We start from the raw sequence: 17,793 nt of genomic DNA on the forward strand, positions 1-17,793 counted from the left end.
AGCTTCAGCACCAGTCCTTCCAGTGAATATTCAGGACTGATTTATTTTAGGATTGACTGGTTGGATCTCCTTGCAGTCCAAGGGACTCTCAAGAGTCTTCTCCAGGACCACAGTTCAAAAGCATCAAATCTTTGGCGCTCTGCTTTCTTTATGGTCCAACTCTCACATCCATACATGACTACTGGAAAAAACTATAGCTTTGACTAGACAGACTTTTGTCTGTAAAGTAATGTCTCTGCTTTTCAGTATGCTGTCTAGGTTGTTAAAATAATTTGCCACGTTTCTTTTTTTTTTTCTGTGTACGTGCAGTATATAAGTAGGATCATTCTATCTATGTATAATAGATTTGCTTATTTCTCTTAATGAAGTATGATGAACATTTTCCTGTGTCGTTAAGAATCCCTCGAACACATGGTATTTAAACTTCTAAAATGTATTCTATTGCAAACATGTATGTAATTTAGACATCTTTCCACTTGCCGGATATTTAAGGGCTTGCCAATTTGTCGCTTCTCTAACTAACATATACATGCCTTGTGGGGCCCAGAGACAAATAGGATAATGCAGTGACTTCTGTAGGAAGTGGACTTAGGGAAAACAGGAGGCAGGTTTTTCCAAGTGGCTTAAGAGAATATTTGCTTGAGGGTTGCTGAGCCCGAAGCAGGTGTCCTCAGAGTGGAATGTATTGTCAGTCATGGTAAAGAGCTTTTTGTCTCTCAGGTGTGAGCCCTAGCCATAGTGCCAGATTCCCGGGCGGGTCTGGCTGAAGGCACCTGACCTTCAAACTCTGGGGCAAGGAGCCCCAGAGGCCTTGGCTAGGACTAGCGGACCGCCCCCACACAGCTGCGGGGCACTCAGGCCACACGCCGCCACGCGCCAGGAGCAAATCTCCGCCCCGTTCAGCACTCCGCCACACCCCTCACTGGAGACTCTCACACGCTCTTCTCGTAGCTCCGCCTCCAGGCGACCTCCGCAAGCCCGCCCACCCCCCTGCAGTAGCCCCGCCCCCGGATTGCGGACTCCGCCCCCGCAATCCGGGCCCCCGGGCTGCCCCGCCCCATGGGCCGCTCGCGAAGCGCGGAGGCGGGGTCCTGCGCGGTGACGTGAGCGGGCGTGCGCGGTGACGGCCCGCGTCCCTGTTACTCAGCGGAGCGGCGGAGGCCGGACGACGCGGCCCGGATCGCGGAGCCGCGAGCAGCGCTGGGTAACGGCTGCGGAGACCGCCGAGACGGCGCCGGTTCCCGCCGCCGGGCTTTCCTGTCGCCATTCGCTGCGCTGCCGGGTGAGTGCGGCAAGTGCCTCAGGGCCAGGGCGGCCGGCGGCCCCGCCGTGTTTATGTTATTGTGCCGCCGCCACCGCCTTTGCTCAGCCGTGACCCCCTCCCGGGAATGAGGACGGGAGCGCGCGGCGGGCGGGGGGCGCGCGGCCGGCGGGGGCGGCGCGGGAACAATAGCGGCCGAGGAGGCGGGGGCCGGCCGGGGGGCGTGGGGCTGCGGGACCCAGGCGCGTCCCGGCCGCCCCTCGGCCCCAGCTCCGCCCGTCGGTCCTCGCGCGCCCTCCTCGCGCGGGTCCAGCGCCCACGTCGGGAGAGGAAAATGGAGCGGGAGGTGGGTGGCAAGTTCTAAAACACTTCGGCGAAGGTCTGGACGAAGGCGCCTAGTCGGCCCGCTGCTCCCCGGCTACCTCTCCCGGCGGCAGGGACCCGCAAAGAGCGCTCCGGTGGCCGGGTCGCGACGCCTGCCCGGCGCCCACGGGGACAGTGTTTTGTGTCTCGGTGGTTTCTTTGTGCTGATGTTCTGAGCGAACGCAGGCAGCGGTGCCGAAAGAGGCTGGAGTGGCCTTCAGCTCCCGGATTCGAGGAAGCGCTGGGGCTCGAGGCTTGGGCAGGAGGTGTCCGTCCAGCTCAGCGCGAGCTTCAGTGGTCAGCGCGCCTTTCTCTTGAGGGTCACTCCGTGGCGACCTTTTGACTTTTTCACCCCAGCCTCCCTTCTCTTTGTCTTGCACTTGTGTTCCCTGTCCTTCGAGGGGAGCCAAGTCTGCTTTGAAGTACTGTGATGAGCACTTTTCGTTTTAATTTCTGAAAGTTTCCCATCATATGTTTACTGTGAACTAACGTAGTAACGTGTTGACTACACGGTGTCAGACAATGTGCAGTGGTTACTATTTTTGCCCCTGAAACTCACTGATCTTTCTAGTAGAATTCTGGTGTGTCAGTCCATTGTGTTTTAAGAAAAGCATCTAGCGAGTACCTCCTTGGTAATGAGAACATCTGTTTGTTTCATTCATTCATTCAGGAACTGTTCAGTATTGTACCCAGATGGAGTTTGAGGGCAGAGAGAAATACCCTCTGATGGAAGAAAATACTTACACTGAACTATAACAGATGTACCTTTAAATTAGACGATTGTATAAGTGATGTGTGTTAAAGAAGGTATAGTTATGCTTTGGGTTATTTTACTATTTTTAGTAGTATATCTGGAATTTCTAGTGTAACATTTTACTTATTAAGAAGTAGGGTTATATTTGGTCTAAACGTACAACAGCTTTTATGTATTTCCTTGCAGTCATTTGTAATATTTACTTCTGAATCCCTTGCTGTGGGTTAAGCCTAGGAGGTCAGATGTGTGAGTGAACATGTTTAGTGTGTACCTGATGTAACAAGCAATCAAAACGTGACTTCCTTGAGGACAGGCCTGTCTTGCATCTGTGTCTCTAACACCTAGCTTGGAATATAGTAAGTGTTCGATGAAAATCAGATTGATGAAAAGCTCTTTAGAGCTGATAACATCAAGCCTTAACAAAAACATTTTAATGTTCTCTGTATAGTTTTGGAAGCCTAAAGCAAATTCACTTCCAGATGGCTAAATGATCAATTCATATATATATTATCTGTCATGAAAATAGGGGCTTTTGAATCACTTCAGTATTAATTTTTTTCCTATCACTTCTAACTCATTGACTATCTTAAAATTAAACCTTGTCTAAAATATTTTTTTAAATATGTGAGTGTGTCTGTGTGTGATAAGTGCACACAGACACACACACAGTGATATTTCAACAGGGTCTATATTGATTGTGAATATTACCTTTTGTGAATATTACTTGAAAAGTTTCTGAATACTCTTTTAGGCAGAAAAGTTAAAATAAACAAATTGCATAAAAATTTTTGTTAGAAATGTTTAATTCTAAATTCTTCATTGTACTAATACTATTGGTGAGGCATATGGGCCTAAAACTGAAAATAATAATAATTTGTCCACATTACATCTCTTTTCCACTTAGTATATTTTAGCATTTGCTTTGGATATAAAAGAATTTGAGGTGAACTTATTCTCTGATTTAGAGAACAAATAAATAAAATGATACTTTATTAACATAAAGGATGAAAATCTTGAGATACTAAGCTTTATTGCTTTACCTAGTTAATATGTCAGATTTCAGTGAGGGTTACTGATACGGATCCCCACAGTCATGCTATACATGCTATACTTGTCAAATCAGAGTTTTTTGCTTGGTTTTCTAAATTCTGTTGGCTTTAAAAAATAACTTTTTCAAGACAGCCCATACTCAATAGCAGTTACTCCTTATTCCACTCTACATTATCTTTAAAGGAAGAGAGAGCACTGATTCTGGTAATAAGTATATTCCATTAATGAATTTGAAAAGGGCTCCCTTTAATTGTACTGGAAGAGCAAAAAACTATATCCTTTATATCCCAGGAGAAAGGTCGCTTGGAAGGAAATTAGTTTAAGAGTAAATTCTATCAAAATTAATGAAGTTAGAATCTTAGCTGTTTGCCCAGTGCCTAATATTATGGAAATAACCTTGTGATGATTCTCAATGCTTAGTGAAACAACTTGAAGTAATTTATTAAGTGACTAGTCCCAAATTATCCTAGTTGCAATTAAAAGCTTGTTGAATAGAAGCCTGATTCTTAATGTCTTGACTTTGTCAGTGAGTTGAGTTTTGACATATTTGAGTCATCCAGATAATTGAGCTGCTTTGTTGCACGTGTGTAAAGTAATGTCTGATATTAAGATGCCAGCTCTCTAGAGATCTCTGCTCAAGTCAGTAGTATGGATAGTAGTCTTACTGATTCATGTAGTTCAAGGAAGTCATTATAGGCACATAGCTTTAGATAGAAGTCATTTGCCTATTTCTGTGAGCTATGATGCTAATTGTCTTAGTCATGGGTTCTTTACATCAATATTTAGTAGCTTTGTCTTCTTGCTCTAATGCAGATTAACTTGAACTTTGATTTCACAAATGAGTTCTGAGTCAACAAACTTTGCTGCTGAAAAGGTGACAGGAGCTTATTAAAGTAAGCTGCCCTTACTTCTGTCCATTAGGGCAATAGTAGAAATAGACATTTCCAGGAATCAGATCTAGATGACAGAACTTCTCAGTTCTTTGTTGTCAACAGGCCCTAGAGCTGTAGACAAGTGGCTTATCTTTTTGGTTAGAACTGTAAACTGAGGCTGTTGAAGCTTTTTTTTTTTTTTAAATAGAAAGGTTATTCCCCAGATAGTTGGTTCTTTAGAAAACCTTCTGGGACAAGAGAGTCTTTCTTGGGTGATACCAAAATCCTGTGTCAAGAACAACAATGAAACTTAGACTTTGTAATGTACAGAAGCAGAGAAAATTATTGAAACAATATTTTCTGTACTATCTATATTTACATATCAACTATAAAGCCTTACTGGGAGCCAGGAGTTCTTTTGTCCTCGTACTGTCATGTCCAGCTCTGTGCGACCCTATGAAGTGTAGCCCGCCAGGCTCCTCTGTCCATGGAATTTTCCAGGCAAGAATACTGGAGTGGGTTGCCATTTCCTACTCCAGGGAATCTTCCCAACCCAGGGATCGAACCGGTGTCTGCTTTGGCAGGCAGATTCTTTATCACTGCACACCTGGAAAGCCCCAGGAATTCTTCGGTTGGTATATGTTATTCATTCCGTAGCACCAAGCTTACTAATGAGATTTTGTGCTTTCAGATACTTAGTGGAAAATGTAAAAAAGAAGAGTTTATTAGCCTCAAGAAGCTTATGATCATGAATAGAACTTAAGGCATATCTAAACAGTGAATTTATGTTCTCTTAAAAGATGATGAGGCTTCTCCCAAACGAACACATCTGGGAAGGCCAAATTTTATTGAAATCTAGTTTTTAAAATTATATGTGAGTGTGTATATGTATAAGGCCTTTTAGAGTATTTATTAACTGCCATTCTTTTTCAGGGTGGTGGGTTGTATAACAAATGCAGCACAAATATTGATATATGTCTCCATTCCATATACCTTTGTAGTGCATTGGATTTGGTTAAAATGTAATCATTTTTTAACAATGTTAAGGTGTTCAGACTTAGTTGTGGTTGCTAGCATGAACATTAGAGTCAGCCCTGAGTTCCAGTCCATACTCCAGATCTAACTAGCTATATGGTATAGGCTAGTTCAGTTTATGTAACAGTTCTGGATATGTAGCATTCAGTTCAGTTCAGTTCAGTCGCTCAGTCGTGTCCGACTCTTTGCGACCCCATGAACCGCAGCACACCAGGCCTCCCTGTCCATCACTAACTCCAGGAGTTCACCCAAACCCATGTCCATCGAGTCAGTGATGCCATCCAGCCATCTCATCCTCTGTCGTCCCCTTCTCCTCCTGCCCCCAATCCCTCCCAGCATCAGAGTCTTTTCCAATGAGTCAACTCTTTGCATGAGGTGGCCAAAGTACTGGAGTTTCAGCTTTAGCATCAGTCCTTCCAAAGAAATCCCAGGGCTGATCTCCTTTAGAATAGACTGGTTGGATCTCCTTGCAGTCCAAGGGACTCTCAAGAGTCTTCTCCCACACCACAGTTCAAAAGCATCAATTCTTTGGCGCTCAGCTTTCTTCACAGTCCAGCTCTCACATCCATACATGACCACAGGAAAAACCATAGCCTTGACTAGACGGACCTTTGTTGACAAAGTAATGTCCCTGCGTTTTAATATGCTGTCTAGGTTGGTCATAACTTTCCTTCCAAGAAGTAAGCGTCTTAGGTTTCATGGTTGCAATCACCATCTGCAGTGATTTTGGAGCCTAAAAAAATAGTCAGCCACTGTTTCCACTGTTTCCCCATCTTTTTGCTATGAAGTGATGGGACCAGATGCCATGATCTTAGTTTTCTGAATGTTGAGCTTTAAGCCAACTTTTTCACTCTCCTCTTTCACTTTTATCAAGAGGCTTTTGAGTTCCTCTTCACTTTCTGCCATAAGGGTGGTGTCATGAGGTTATTGATATTTCTCCCGGCAATCTTGATTCCAGCTTGTGTTTCTTCCAGTCCAGTGTTTCTCATGATTACTCTGTATATAAGTTAAATAAACGGGGTGACAATATACAGCCTTGATGTACTCCTTTTCCTATTTGGAACCAGTGTGTTGTTCCATGTCCAGTTCTAACTGTTGCTTCCTGACCTGCATATATTATCTGTCAAGTGAGAATAGTAATAGCACATAATCTCATAGGTCTGTGAGATTTAAATAAGGTACTGCGTGTACAGTACCTAGAAGACTAGATGTAAGTATTAAGGACATTTTAGCTAGCTATTGTTATCACCAGTTATTAACTTGGAGCAAATTTAAAATGCCAAGTAAATTTAAAACCAATTTGATGTACAGTATCCAGTCAGATTCTCCAGAATACACCAGTTTTTTTTCCCCTTCTCCTCTGAGTCTCTGGGATTTTATTTAAAATTTTATCATGTCCTCTGTTTTTTTTTTTTTTTAAGTTTTGCTTTTTTATTGGAGGTTAATTGCTTTACAGTATTGTGTTGCTTTCTGCCGTGCGTCAGCATGAATCAGCCATAGGTGTACATACATCCCCTTCCTCTTGAACCTCCGCCCTGCCTCTCTAGGTTGTCGGGGAGCAGAGTTTGTCCCCCGCATCGCCCAGCAGGCCCCCGCTGGCCGTCTCTGTCCACATGGTAACGCGTGTGTTTGCAGGTTGCTCTCTGAATCCGCCTCCCTCTCTTTCCCCTGCTGCGTCCACGAGTCTGTTCCGTGTGTCTCCAATTGCGGCCCTGCCAGTAGGCTCATCACTGCCAAGGGCACCTAATCTGAATTCTGAAATGATTTCACAATGGATCAGTAATCCTCTCTGCCTTAAAATTTGGAAATGTTCCCAAAGCAGATAATAAAGGAAAAGTTGCCACATTTACCTTTCCCGTGTAGAGAATTGCCAAAGCTTTCCTGGGTTTATTTTGACAGATATCTGAAGGAATGGGAATCCAGGAGCTGTGAATAACTTTATCGTGTACCCACATTTGAAGAAAATGGAGTACTGTCACGTCTTTTAAATTTAATCTTATTGAGATCTCTGATTCTGTGTGAAAAGTGCAAATTTGTTAGAGACTGGGTAACCACAGTAGTTCATTAGCCATTTTCTAGAGCTTGTTAGGTAGCATCTGGAAATACTGTTTTTCTTTTCTCTGTTTTGTTTGTGTGGTTATTTTGGTAGACCAAATTTCTTGTTCCTTCTTGCGGACAGCGACTATGACGTGATGCGTTTTGCACATGCAGTATCTATTGAGAAGGCACTCTGTACCAAATCAGGTATTAAGTGATTGTGGGGGCCACATGGAGTAGAAGTTAGTCTCTGCTTTCAGTGAGTGCAACTTAATGGAAGATACGAAGAAACATAAGTGCGTTTAGGTCCTAATACCAATAATCAGGACCAAAACCAAGTGTTGTTATGCATTTCATTGGGAGTTTCTTTAAGCATCAGGCTTCAGAGCTGGCTGGATGTTGGGGCATTTGGGGCTTCTGAACCAAACATCTTCAGCCCTGCCTTTTAAAATATACTGACTAGATAAACCACAAAAAGCAAAACTTCTTCTCTCTTTTGCTACTGCTATTGCTAAGTCACTTCAGTCGTGTCCGACTCTGTGTGACCCCATAGACGGCAGCCCACCAGGCTCCCCCCGTCCCTGGGATTCTCCGAGCAAGAACACTGGAGTGGGTTGCTATTTCCTTCTCCAGTGCGTGAAAGTGAAAAGTGAAAGGGAAGTCACTCAGTCGTGTCGGACTCTTCGCGACCCCATGGACTACAGCCCACCAGGCTCCTCCATCCATGGGATTTTCCTGGCAAAAGTGCTGGAGTGGGGTGCTTCTCTCCTAATTTCTGGTTAAAGTTGAGAGTGTGGTACAGATCAGTTAACATCTAAATCAGAAGAAAAGGCATACCTTTATAGTCACTTGGAATCCAGTGTGGAACGTAACAGGACATCAAAATAAGCATATGAAAAGGTGCAAGTCAAATTGTGACCCGGAATCCTCCAACTACTGTATTGAAGCTCCGAATACGGAGGGTTAGATTGATGCTTGCAGCACTTTCTTGAGCCTTTTTCTGTTATTGATAAGTGTGGCTTTACTACTTGTTGTTGCTCAGTGGCCTAAGCCACATCATATTGATGAGAACATTAGAAAAGAAAAATTGTCAGACACACGTGCTTTGCTTGGCATGGAGCATGAAAGACAACAGGAGATCGCGGTTTCCTAAAAGCTGTTAATGGGATGGAAGCCCGCCATTCCCTGCCTTGCTTCTGCGAGGGTGGTCTCTCTAAAATGCCACTTGGGCCAACCAAAAGTGAGATAAAGGAAAGCTAGCCCTGTATAGATTTCCCTGTGACTAGGAGTCGCTTTTCAGTCAAAAAACCAAAGTGTCTGGCTTTGTTACTGTTGAGAATTTAAGTCTTAGTGATTTTATTTTATTTACATTTTATTTATCTTTTGCCGAAGCAGTATAATCATTTGATTCAGAATTCCAGCGATTAGATAAATATACAGCAGAAAGCTTCCTTTCCACGCCTTGCAGCCCAGCCGCTCCATTCCTTATTGTGGAGACGGTGTTGAGTTTCCCATGAATCCTTCCAAAGGTTGTTAATGTGTGTGCAGATAATATAGATACATAATTCCTTTCCAAAACCTTTGGTCTGGATGTATTTCAGAATTAAGGTTTGGTTTTTTTATGGGTGGGGAGGAAGGAAGGACTTGTGAAAAAGATAATGTAGTGCTTCTGGTATATTATCAAGAAGCGCGTGCAGGAGGTAGTGTGCCAGTCTGTGATGAGGCACGTTAGTATTGCTGTATTGAAAGCATAAATAGATAGTAGGGATAAATAAAGACTATAAGTAGTCTTGTGGAATTTTTGGTCAAATAGGTTTGATACCAAATAGATTTGTGCTGAACTTGAGAAACTTGTGTTTCTTGGAGCTTTATGGATTTCACAGTTGCCAGTGGGAGATTGTGTATCTTACGTATGTATGTCCTTTGCCTCCCCTATTTTTTTAAGTTGCAGACCGTGCACATACCCTTTACCTTTTGTTTTTAGCTTAACTGTCTAGCTTAGAGATGATTTCATATTAGTCTTATCAGTCCATAAACAGCAAGCTTATTCTTATTCCTTTTTTTTTTTTTAGTACCTTCATGGTATAGGACTTGTTTCAGCTTTGGCTGCTGTAACAAAATACCATAAACTAGGTGGCGTAAAAAACTAACGTTTATTTCTCACAGTTCTAGAGGCTGGGAAGTTCAAGGTCGAGGTGCCAAGAGATTTGGTTCCTAGTGAGAGCTGTTCCTGACTTTCAGATGTCACCTTCTAGCTGTGTCTTCATATGGAGAAAGAGTGCTCTGCTCTCTCTTCCTCTTTTTGTGACACTAATGCCATCATGGGGCCCCATTCTCATGACCTCTTGTAAATCTGATTGCCCTAGGGTATTATGCAGGGGTTGGCTAGGGCTTCAACACAAGACTTTGGGGAAGATTAAATAGTCCAATGTTACACAGGCATAGCATGTATTTAAGTAGCCCCTTTCTGAGGCACATTCAAGTTGTTTCCAACACTTTGCTATCAGGAGCCATGGTGCAGTGGGTTACTTTATGCATACATAATTTCACACTTGTATCGAAATGTGTAGGAGACACTTCGAAAATGGAATTGCTTGGTCAGAGTGTGTGTGTGCATTTATAATTTTGATAGATACTGCTGCAGTGCCATCTGTAGAGTCTGTTTCACCACTACACATTTCACCAGCACTGTGTAAGGATGCCTGCTTCTTTCCTCATTGCCAGTATGAGTGAGATTAAACATCCTTCATTCTTTAAGGATTATTGTATGGAGGTGAGAGTTGGACCATAAAGAAGGCTGAGCTCCAAAGAAGCAATACTTTCGAATCGTTGTGCTGGAGAAGACTCTTGAGAGTCTCTTGGACAAGGAGATCAAACTGGTCAATCCTGAAGGAAACCAACCCTGAATATTCATTGGAAGGACTGATGCTGAAGCTCCAGTACTTTGGCCACCTGGCATGAAGAGCCAACTCATTAGAAAAGACCCTGGTGCTGGGAAGGACTGAGCTGGAGGAAAAGGGGACGACAGAGGACAAAATGGTTGAGTGGCATTACCAAATCAATAGACACGAGTTTGAACAAACTCTGGGAGATAGTGAAGGACAGGGAATCCTGGCATGCTGCGGTCCATGGGGTTGTAAAGAGTCAGACACGCCTTAGCGACTGAACAGCAATTGGTATTTTTATTGTGAACTGTCCATAACCTTGCCTAAGTTTCTATTGCTTTATTACTCATTTTCTTAGATTTGTAGGATTTATTTTTATAAGGAAATAGTTGAATGAAATTTCTTGGAAATATTTTTCCAGTTTACTGTTTGTCTTTTAAATTTGCTTATGATGGTTTTGTCATGCTGACTTTTTTTCTCTTTAAGCTTACTAGTCTTTACTGACCTCTAAATTATATGCCGTGGTTAGCAAGTCTTTCCCTAATTCCAGATTATATGAAAATTTGCAAATGCTGTTTCTCTAGTATGTCTATGAAATGGAACAGAGAAGTGAGTTGGTCAGAAAAATGTGGGGTTCAGTGGGTAAAGAGGAGAATGTACAGGGAAGGAGATGGCACAGGCAGAGAGACTGGCCTCTGCTGGACATTTCCTCCATAAGATAGGGAACGTAGAAAAGCTGTGTGTCCTTCTGAGGGAGTTTGGAGGCTGCAGGATGAAGGCACGTCCTTTTGGTTTTGTCTTCTCTCCTGGTTTCTGTTTTATCAGTGAGATTGGTATGGCCAGAGGCGGATGGGAGTGTTTAAAGCAGTTTGGTAAGAAGTATTGATGGTTCATTTGAGAGTTAGAAGTCATGAATTTAAAGTGGTATCAATCAGCCTGGTTTTGTGATTACTGCAGGCTCCCCCAGCAGTATTTTTCTGAATAGTTACAAGCACAGATAAGGCAGGTGGTTCAGTTCCTCTGGAGTGAGGTTTTGCCAGGTGTATCAGTCGGAGTTCTCCTGAGAAGCAAATCCGCAGGAAATACATTTGTATGTATGTGTACAGAAAGAAATTTCAAGGCACTTGGTTACACAGTTATGGGGACTGACAAGTTAGAAATCTGTAGGGCAGGCTGGCAAGAATCTCTTGGACAGAAGCTGATGATGCAGTCTTGAAGCAGAATTTTGTCTTCCTTAGGAAAATTTCAGTTGTGTTCTTAAGGCCTTTCAACTGGTTGAACGAGGCCCACCAGCTTTAATGAGGATAATCTTTATTCAGTTGTGGATGTTAAACGCATCTACAAACCTTCACAAGGACACTTAGATTACTGTTTGATTAAATAACAGAACTGTAGCCCAGCCAAGTTGACACATAAACTAGGTCAGTATAAAGGAATGAAATTCTGCCATTTGCACTTATATGTGGAACCTAAAACAGAAAATAGAGGAACGTCTATAGCAAAACAGAAAGAGGCTTGTAGACATAGAAAAGAAACTAGTGGTTCCCGTTGGAGGAGGAGGAGGAGGAAGGGCATGGCAGGTATGGAATTTAAGAGGCTGGCTGCTACGCGTTAAGTAGATAAGCAACAGGATATATTATGTATTACAGGGAATTATAACCACTATCTTATAATAACCTTTAATGAAATATAATATGTAAAAATAGTGAATCACTATGTGGTACACCTGAAAGCAATACAATTATAAAAAATTTTTAGTTAAAAACTTTTTTTTAATGAAAGGAAGAGAGAAATGAGGGCATTTTAGAAGGAGCGTTTAGAGGAATGGTGATGAATCATGCAGTCTAGTGTGGACAAGAAAGGAGCTACAGTCAGGATGAATAGTAAGGAGGTGGTGGTATCTGGGTATTGGACAGTCTGGCTCGAGCTGTTGCTGGTGTGGTCACAGGAAGTAAGAGAACTGGGAGTTGGACTTGATGGTCAGAGTGAGATGCTTGAAGTAGTGGTTTGACAGATGTAATAGTTTCTGGCAGTGACAATGTCCAGCGTGGCCTTGGGATGGGTTGCTGAGGTGGAGCAGATGGAAGAGGGGGGGCCGAAGAGTTAAAGGGGCTGCAGTATTAAAGGGGTCAGTCAGTCTGCGTGAATGGTGAGAGGAGTGAAGGTACAGACTGTGAATCAGTTGCTGACATCTCTAATCAGCGGGCGAGAAATGGAGGGAAGGTAGTTAATGAGAAGGAATAGGAAAGGTAGTATAAATTTTCTGTTGCTGGTCACGGTTAGAAATCTCAGAAGTTCTGGTAAAGGATTTGGGGGGTAGCAGATGAGAAATTGAGTGAAACGGAGGATACACAAGCAGTGTGGCAGTGACAGTTTGGGAAATCATAGAGGATCAGGAAGAGTGGGACTCAGGGATGTAAGGTGTGGTGAGATTAATCTTGCTAGTAGCTAGGAGAAGGTGGCCATCAGTTCAGCTGTTAGAGGACATAGAATGGCAGTGTTTTTGGCAAGACATAGGATTGCTAGCCTAGACCTCTTTGTGGATTGTAGAAGGAATTTGAGATATCATGACTAGTGTTGTATTTTTAAGTGAAATAGAATAGAAAATGTCAAGGTGTATCACAAGTAATAAGGGGCTAAGATAAGGATTTTTTAGCAGCTTTATTGAGATTTCATTCACGTATCATTACAGTTCACCTATTTGAAGTACACATACAAAGTCTTTCTCATATATTCATGAAGTATTGCAATCATCACAACTAATTTTAGAACATTTTTGTTACTCCTGAAAGAAACTCCATGCTTATTAGCTAGCAGTCGTTTCCTGTTCCTGCCTGTGCACATACCCAACCGCACCTCCTGCCCCAGCCCCAGCCCCAAGTGACTGCTTACCTTCTCCTCCTGTCTCTGTAATAAGTGTGCCTATTCTGGACAGTATGTAATGTGTCGTCTCTTGTGATGGCTGCTTATTTCACTTAGCATAATGTTTTCAAGGTTCGTTCATCTTGTAGTATGTGTCAGTATGTCGTTATTTTCTGTGGTCTAATAATGTTCGTTTGTACAAATACACCACATGTTCTTTACCACTCTTCAGTCGATGGGCATTTGGCTGTAGTAAGTGATGCCGTCGTGAGCGTTCGTGCACAAGTTCCTATTTTTCTTTGTTGCTTGTGCTTTTGGTGTTTTTATCTTAGAAATCACCGCCTAATTCAAGGTCATGAAGATCACCCCTGTGTCTCTTCCAAAGAGTTCTATAGTTTTAGCTCTTACATTTAGCATTTAGCATTGTGGTTCTTTTTGAGTTACTTTGTGTGTGATGTGAGGAGGGGATCTGATTTCATTCTTTTCATATGGATATATAGTTGTCCCAGCACTGTTTGTTGAAAAACAGTTGACCCGTGAACGACATGGTTTGAACTGCACTGGTCCACTTTTATGCAGATTTTTTTCAATAGATACGTAACTGTAATGCTGCATACAAGATGCAGGGTTGAATGAATCCAAGGATGTGGATAAGAAGGGCCGACTGTAAAGTTATATGTAGATTTTCAACTGCATGGTGGGGGCTCAAGGGTCAACTACATTGTACTTTCTTGTTCAAATGTCTTACTGTTGTTGTCTTTAAAATCTTTTTTCCCAACTCACTTTTATTCCATTTATCCATATGTCTGTCCTTATGTCAGTCACCATGTCTTGCTTATTTTCTATAGTAAGAACTGTTTTATGAAATTGTGTTTCAATTGAGTGTTCTTACATACAGATACACACAGAGGTGTATATGTAACTGGCTGTGATGTAAAATGCTTGCAGACATCTGATTTGAGCTGTGGCCGCAACCTCTCTCTGGCGGCAGCTTAGCGGGCTGTGCCCGCCTCGGGGACTGTACCAATAGGGCGTGTGAGAGGGCCTGACTGTGGGCACGTGAATATATTTTAGATTGGAAGGCTGACTTTATTTTTTTTTAATTTTAGTAGGTATCATGTTCTTTTTGGATATATGTGGACCAAAGTTTTAGAACAACTATGAATTTCTAAAGAATCAGTTAGATGAATTTAAGGATTAGGAAATGCATGATTTGATATTTTGATTGAGGTTAGTGGACTTTTGTACAGGGCCAGCTCACAGTTAAAAAAAAATTTTTTTGGTACACTAAGCATTTCTGTATCAGATAACTTTCTTATCTTGATCCTCTGTGTTTTCCTATAGGCCATTGTCAGTTTCTTTCTTTTTTTTTTTTTTAATCATGTTGTCTTACTCTCTTCCTTTTTATTAAGGTATTATATGTGAAAAATTATAGGCATAATTTAACAAGGATCATCTTAATCCATTTAGAGACAAAAATGTTTCCAAGCTGGGCAGTGCCATGGCTGGTCTATTTTATTTTTTCTTTAATCCTAGGATATTACCCTAGGGGGTCCCAAGATAAAACCAAGTGTTTTATTACCCCCTATTTCTCCAACCCCATACTTCGTTGGTTCCTTACCTCTAATATTTAACACCCGTTCTCCGCCAATCTTGTAAATATGAAAAGTTCAGCTCAGCTTTCCAGCCACCTTTATGGAATTGGCAGATGCACCCTGAGAAAATGGCCCTCTCATGCCTGGCTTACCTCTGAAGATTTTCTTACTGTCCCAGATCTTTGCCTCCATACCGCTTTATTGCCTTTTTAGCAGTCTGATGCCTTTGAAGAAGTATTTGTAATTTTTTTCTTTTTGCCTGTGAGATGTCCAGTTTTTCTCTTTGCTTTCAGTAAGAGTGAGTGAGTGAGTGAGTGAAGTCGCTCAGTCGTGTCTGACTCTTTGCGACCCCATGGACTGTAGCCTACCAGGCTTCTCCGTCCGTGGGATTCTCCAGGCAAGAATACTGGAGTGGGTTGCCATTTTCCTTCTCTAGGAAATCTTCCCAACCCAGGGATCGAACCCGGGTCTCCCACATTGCAGGCAGACGCTTTACCGTCTGAGCCACCAGGGAAGTTGAGTTAGTCTAAATTACCCACTTCTCTATTACAGTTGTTGTTGTTGAGTTGCTAAGTCGTGTCTGACTCTTTGTGATCCCATGGACCACAGCACACCAAATTTCTCTGACCTACATTATCTCTTGGAGTTTGTTCAGATTCATGTCCATTGAATCAGTGATGCCATCTAACCATGTCATCCTCTGTTGCTCCCTTCTCCTTTTGCCGTCAATCTTTCCCAGCATCAGGGTCTTTTCCAGTGAATTGGCTTTTCACGCCAGACAATGGTGACAGACTACTGAAAGGGTTTTTTTTTTTTTTTTTGAAAATTTGGGGTGAAGGTATGGCAGAAAAAGATAAAGTCCCATTTACTAATGAAATCATAGCGTGACGAATCCAGGGACTGGCTAGTGATGCAGTTCAGTTCAGTTGCTCAGTCGTGTCTGATTCTTTGTGACTCCTGTGGACTGCAGCATGCCAGGCTTCCCTGTCCTTCACCAACTCCCGGAGCTTACTCAGATTCATGTCCATGAAGTCAGTGATGCCATCCGACCATCTCATCCTCTGTTATCCCCGTCTCCTCCTGCCTTCCATCTTTCTCATCATCAGGGTCTTTTTCCAGTGAGTCAGCTCTTCACATCAGGGTGGCCAATAGTATTGGAGCTTCAGTGTTAGCATCAGTCCTTCCAATGAATATTCAGGGTTGATTTCCTTTAGGATTGACTGGTTTGATCTCCTTGTAATCCAAGGGACTCTCCAGAGTCTTTAGCACCACAATTCCAAAGCATCAGTTCTTTGGTGCTCAGCCTTATTTATGGTCCAACTCTCATGGATTACTTGGCAGTTCACTATTATAAGGGAAAGCAACTTATTAGCTTAATGAAGGCTTATGTCATGAAATTCCTTATTTGAAATTCTATTGTATGTGATTTTAGGGTGAGAGTTTGAGTACCAGTATTCTTATATATGTGGTATATATTCATCATAGATCAGATCAGATCAGATCAGTCACCAGTCGCTCAGTTGTGTCCGACTCTTTGCGACCCCATGAATCGCAGCACGCAAGGCCGCCTTGTCCATCACCATCTCCCGGAGTTCACTCAGACTCACGTCCATCGAGCTGGTGATGCCATCCAGCCATCTCATCCTCTGTCGTCCCCTTCTCCTCCTGCCCACAATCCCTCCCAGCATCAGAGTCTTTTCCAATGAGTCAACTCTTCACATGAGGTGGCCAAAGTACTGGACTTTCAGCTTCAGCATCATTCCTTCCAAAGAAATCCCAGGGCTGATCTCCTTCAGAATGGACTGGTTGGATCTCCTTGCAGTCCAAGGGACTCTCAAGAGTCTTCTCCAACACCACAGTTCAAAAGCATCAATTCTTCATCATATATACATTATACCAATTATTAGAGAAAGGAAAATAGGATTAAGATTAGAAAAGGGAAGAAATACTTGTCAGAAAATGATGTTTTTGCAAGGTTTGGGAGAGATGAAGATAAGGTAACATTTTCATGTGTGTCAGGAATTAAAAAGATCAGTCACATACAGAAGCAAAAGCACATACTTTTGACATGATATTGTCTTAGTTATAGGGCTGTAGAGTCCTAGGTAGTGTGGAGGAGGCAACGAGAAGTATCTGCATAGTTATGTTGAAGAAAATTTTAAAATTTGTTCTACAGAGAAACCCCAGGGTAGCCGTCTAAGTCATTAAATGGAGGGATTGACGTTTGGGCTGGAGTTCATGATTGTGCCTTATAGGATTATATACTAGCACAGCCACTAAGCCACTAATATAGTAAGGGATTGCAGGGAGAACTTAATTCTGTGAACCTTGTTAATACCAGTTACATGAAATGTTGCTGGTTTTGATCTGGTGTGCCATCTTCATATGTATTTATGTGTGTAAATTAACTTACGGTCTTCATGAATCCATTTATGCTGCTGACCCTTCAGGGCGGTCATACATTTCTGAAATTTCAGAATTACGAAAGTTTTTATCACTCATCAACCATTGCAGTTGAAAAGGGAAATAACGTCTTTTATAGTCTCTCTTTTTTTTCTTCTTCTGAAAAAATGAGAGATGTTGGAGGTGTTCAGTCTTAGGTCATTTTATCAGTAGAGTTTTGGTTGATACTTTAAACTTTAGAAGATAGGAATTCTTTCTTAAACTGATTCTGTGTCTTTCATGTTCTTGCTTTCCTAGTATCATGCAGTGTGTACGTCATAGGAGACTGACTGAAAACCTGTGCTTCTTTCTCACCCCTGCCCATGGAGCCTGCTGTTACTGTCTTCTGGTGGTTTACAAACGGCCATTTAATCAGCTTTTTTTTTAATGACTCTTCTTCCACCCCTACCCTTGCCCCAGCTTTCGTTAAGAGTGTTCAAGCGTACAGAGAGATTGGAAGAACAGGACAGTGAGCACCTGAATACTGCCACTTGGATGCAGTTGTTAGCATTTTGGTATATTTGTTGATTTCTCTCCTAATAGAGACTTTTTTATGGGGGCTGCATTTGACCCCTAAAGCATCTCCTAAAATTAAACACATTGTTTTATAAATGTCATATTTGGGAGAAGACAGCCT

At 42.4% G+C, this 17,793-nt stretch overlaps 1 protein-coding gene across 8 annotated transcripts in view; it reads left to right on the forward strand.

The window, feature by feature from the left end:
• Nucleotides 1-1,100: 1,100 nt before the first annotated feature.
• The window catches only part of MAPK8 (mitogen-activated protein kinase 8), a 100,629-nt gene continuing 83,936 nt past the window's right edge, over nt 1,101-17,793 (forward strand). For 4 of the 8 annotated variants that reach the window (XM_027531019.1, XM_027531018.1, XM_027531017.1 and 1 more), the window contains exon 1: nt 1,128-1,282. The gene's annotated coding sequence lies outside the window, so the exon portion shown is untranslated. Of the gene's footprint in view, nt 1,283-17,793 lie in introns of all 8 variants that reach the window. The other 4 variants (XM_027531022.1, XM_027531020.1, XM_027531021.1 and 1 more) reach the window with 4 other exon arrangements.

Source organism: Bos indicus x Bos taurus, chromosome 28 (genome assembly GCF_003369695.1).
Source record: "Bos indicus x Bos taurus breed Angus x Brahman F1 hybrid chromosome 28, Bos_hybrid_MaternalHap_v2.0, whole genome shotgun sequence".
NCBI classification, from domain to species: domain Eukaryota; kingdom Metazoa; phylum Chordata; class Mammalia; order Artiodactyla; family Bovidae; genus Bos; species Bos indicus x Bos taurus.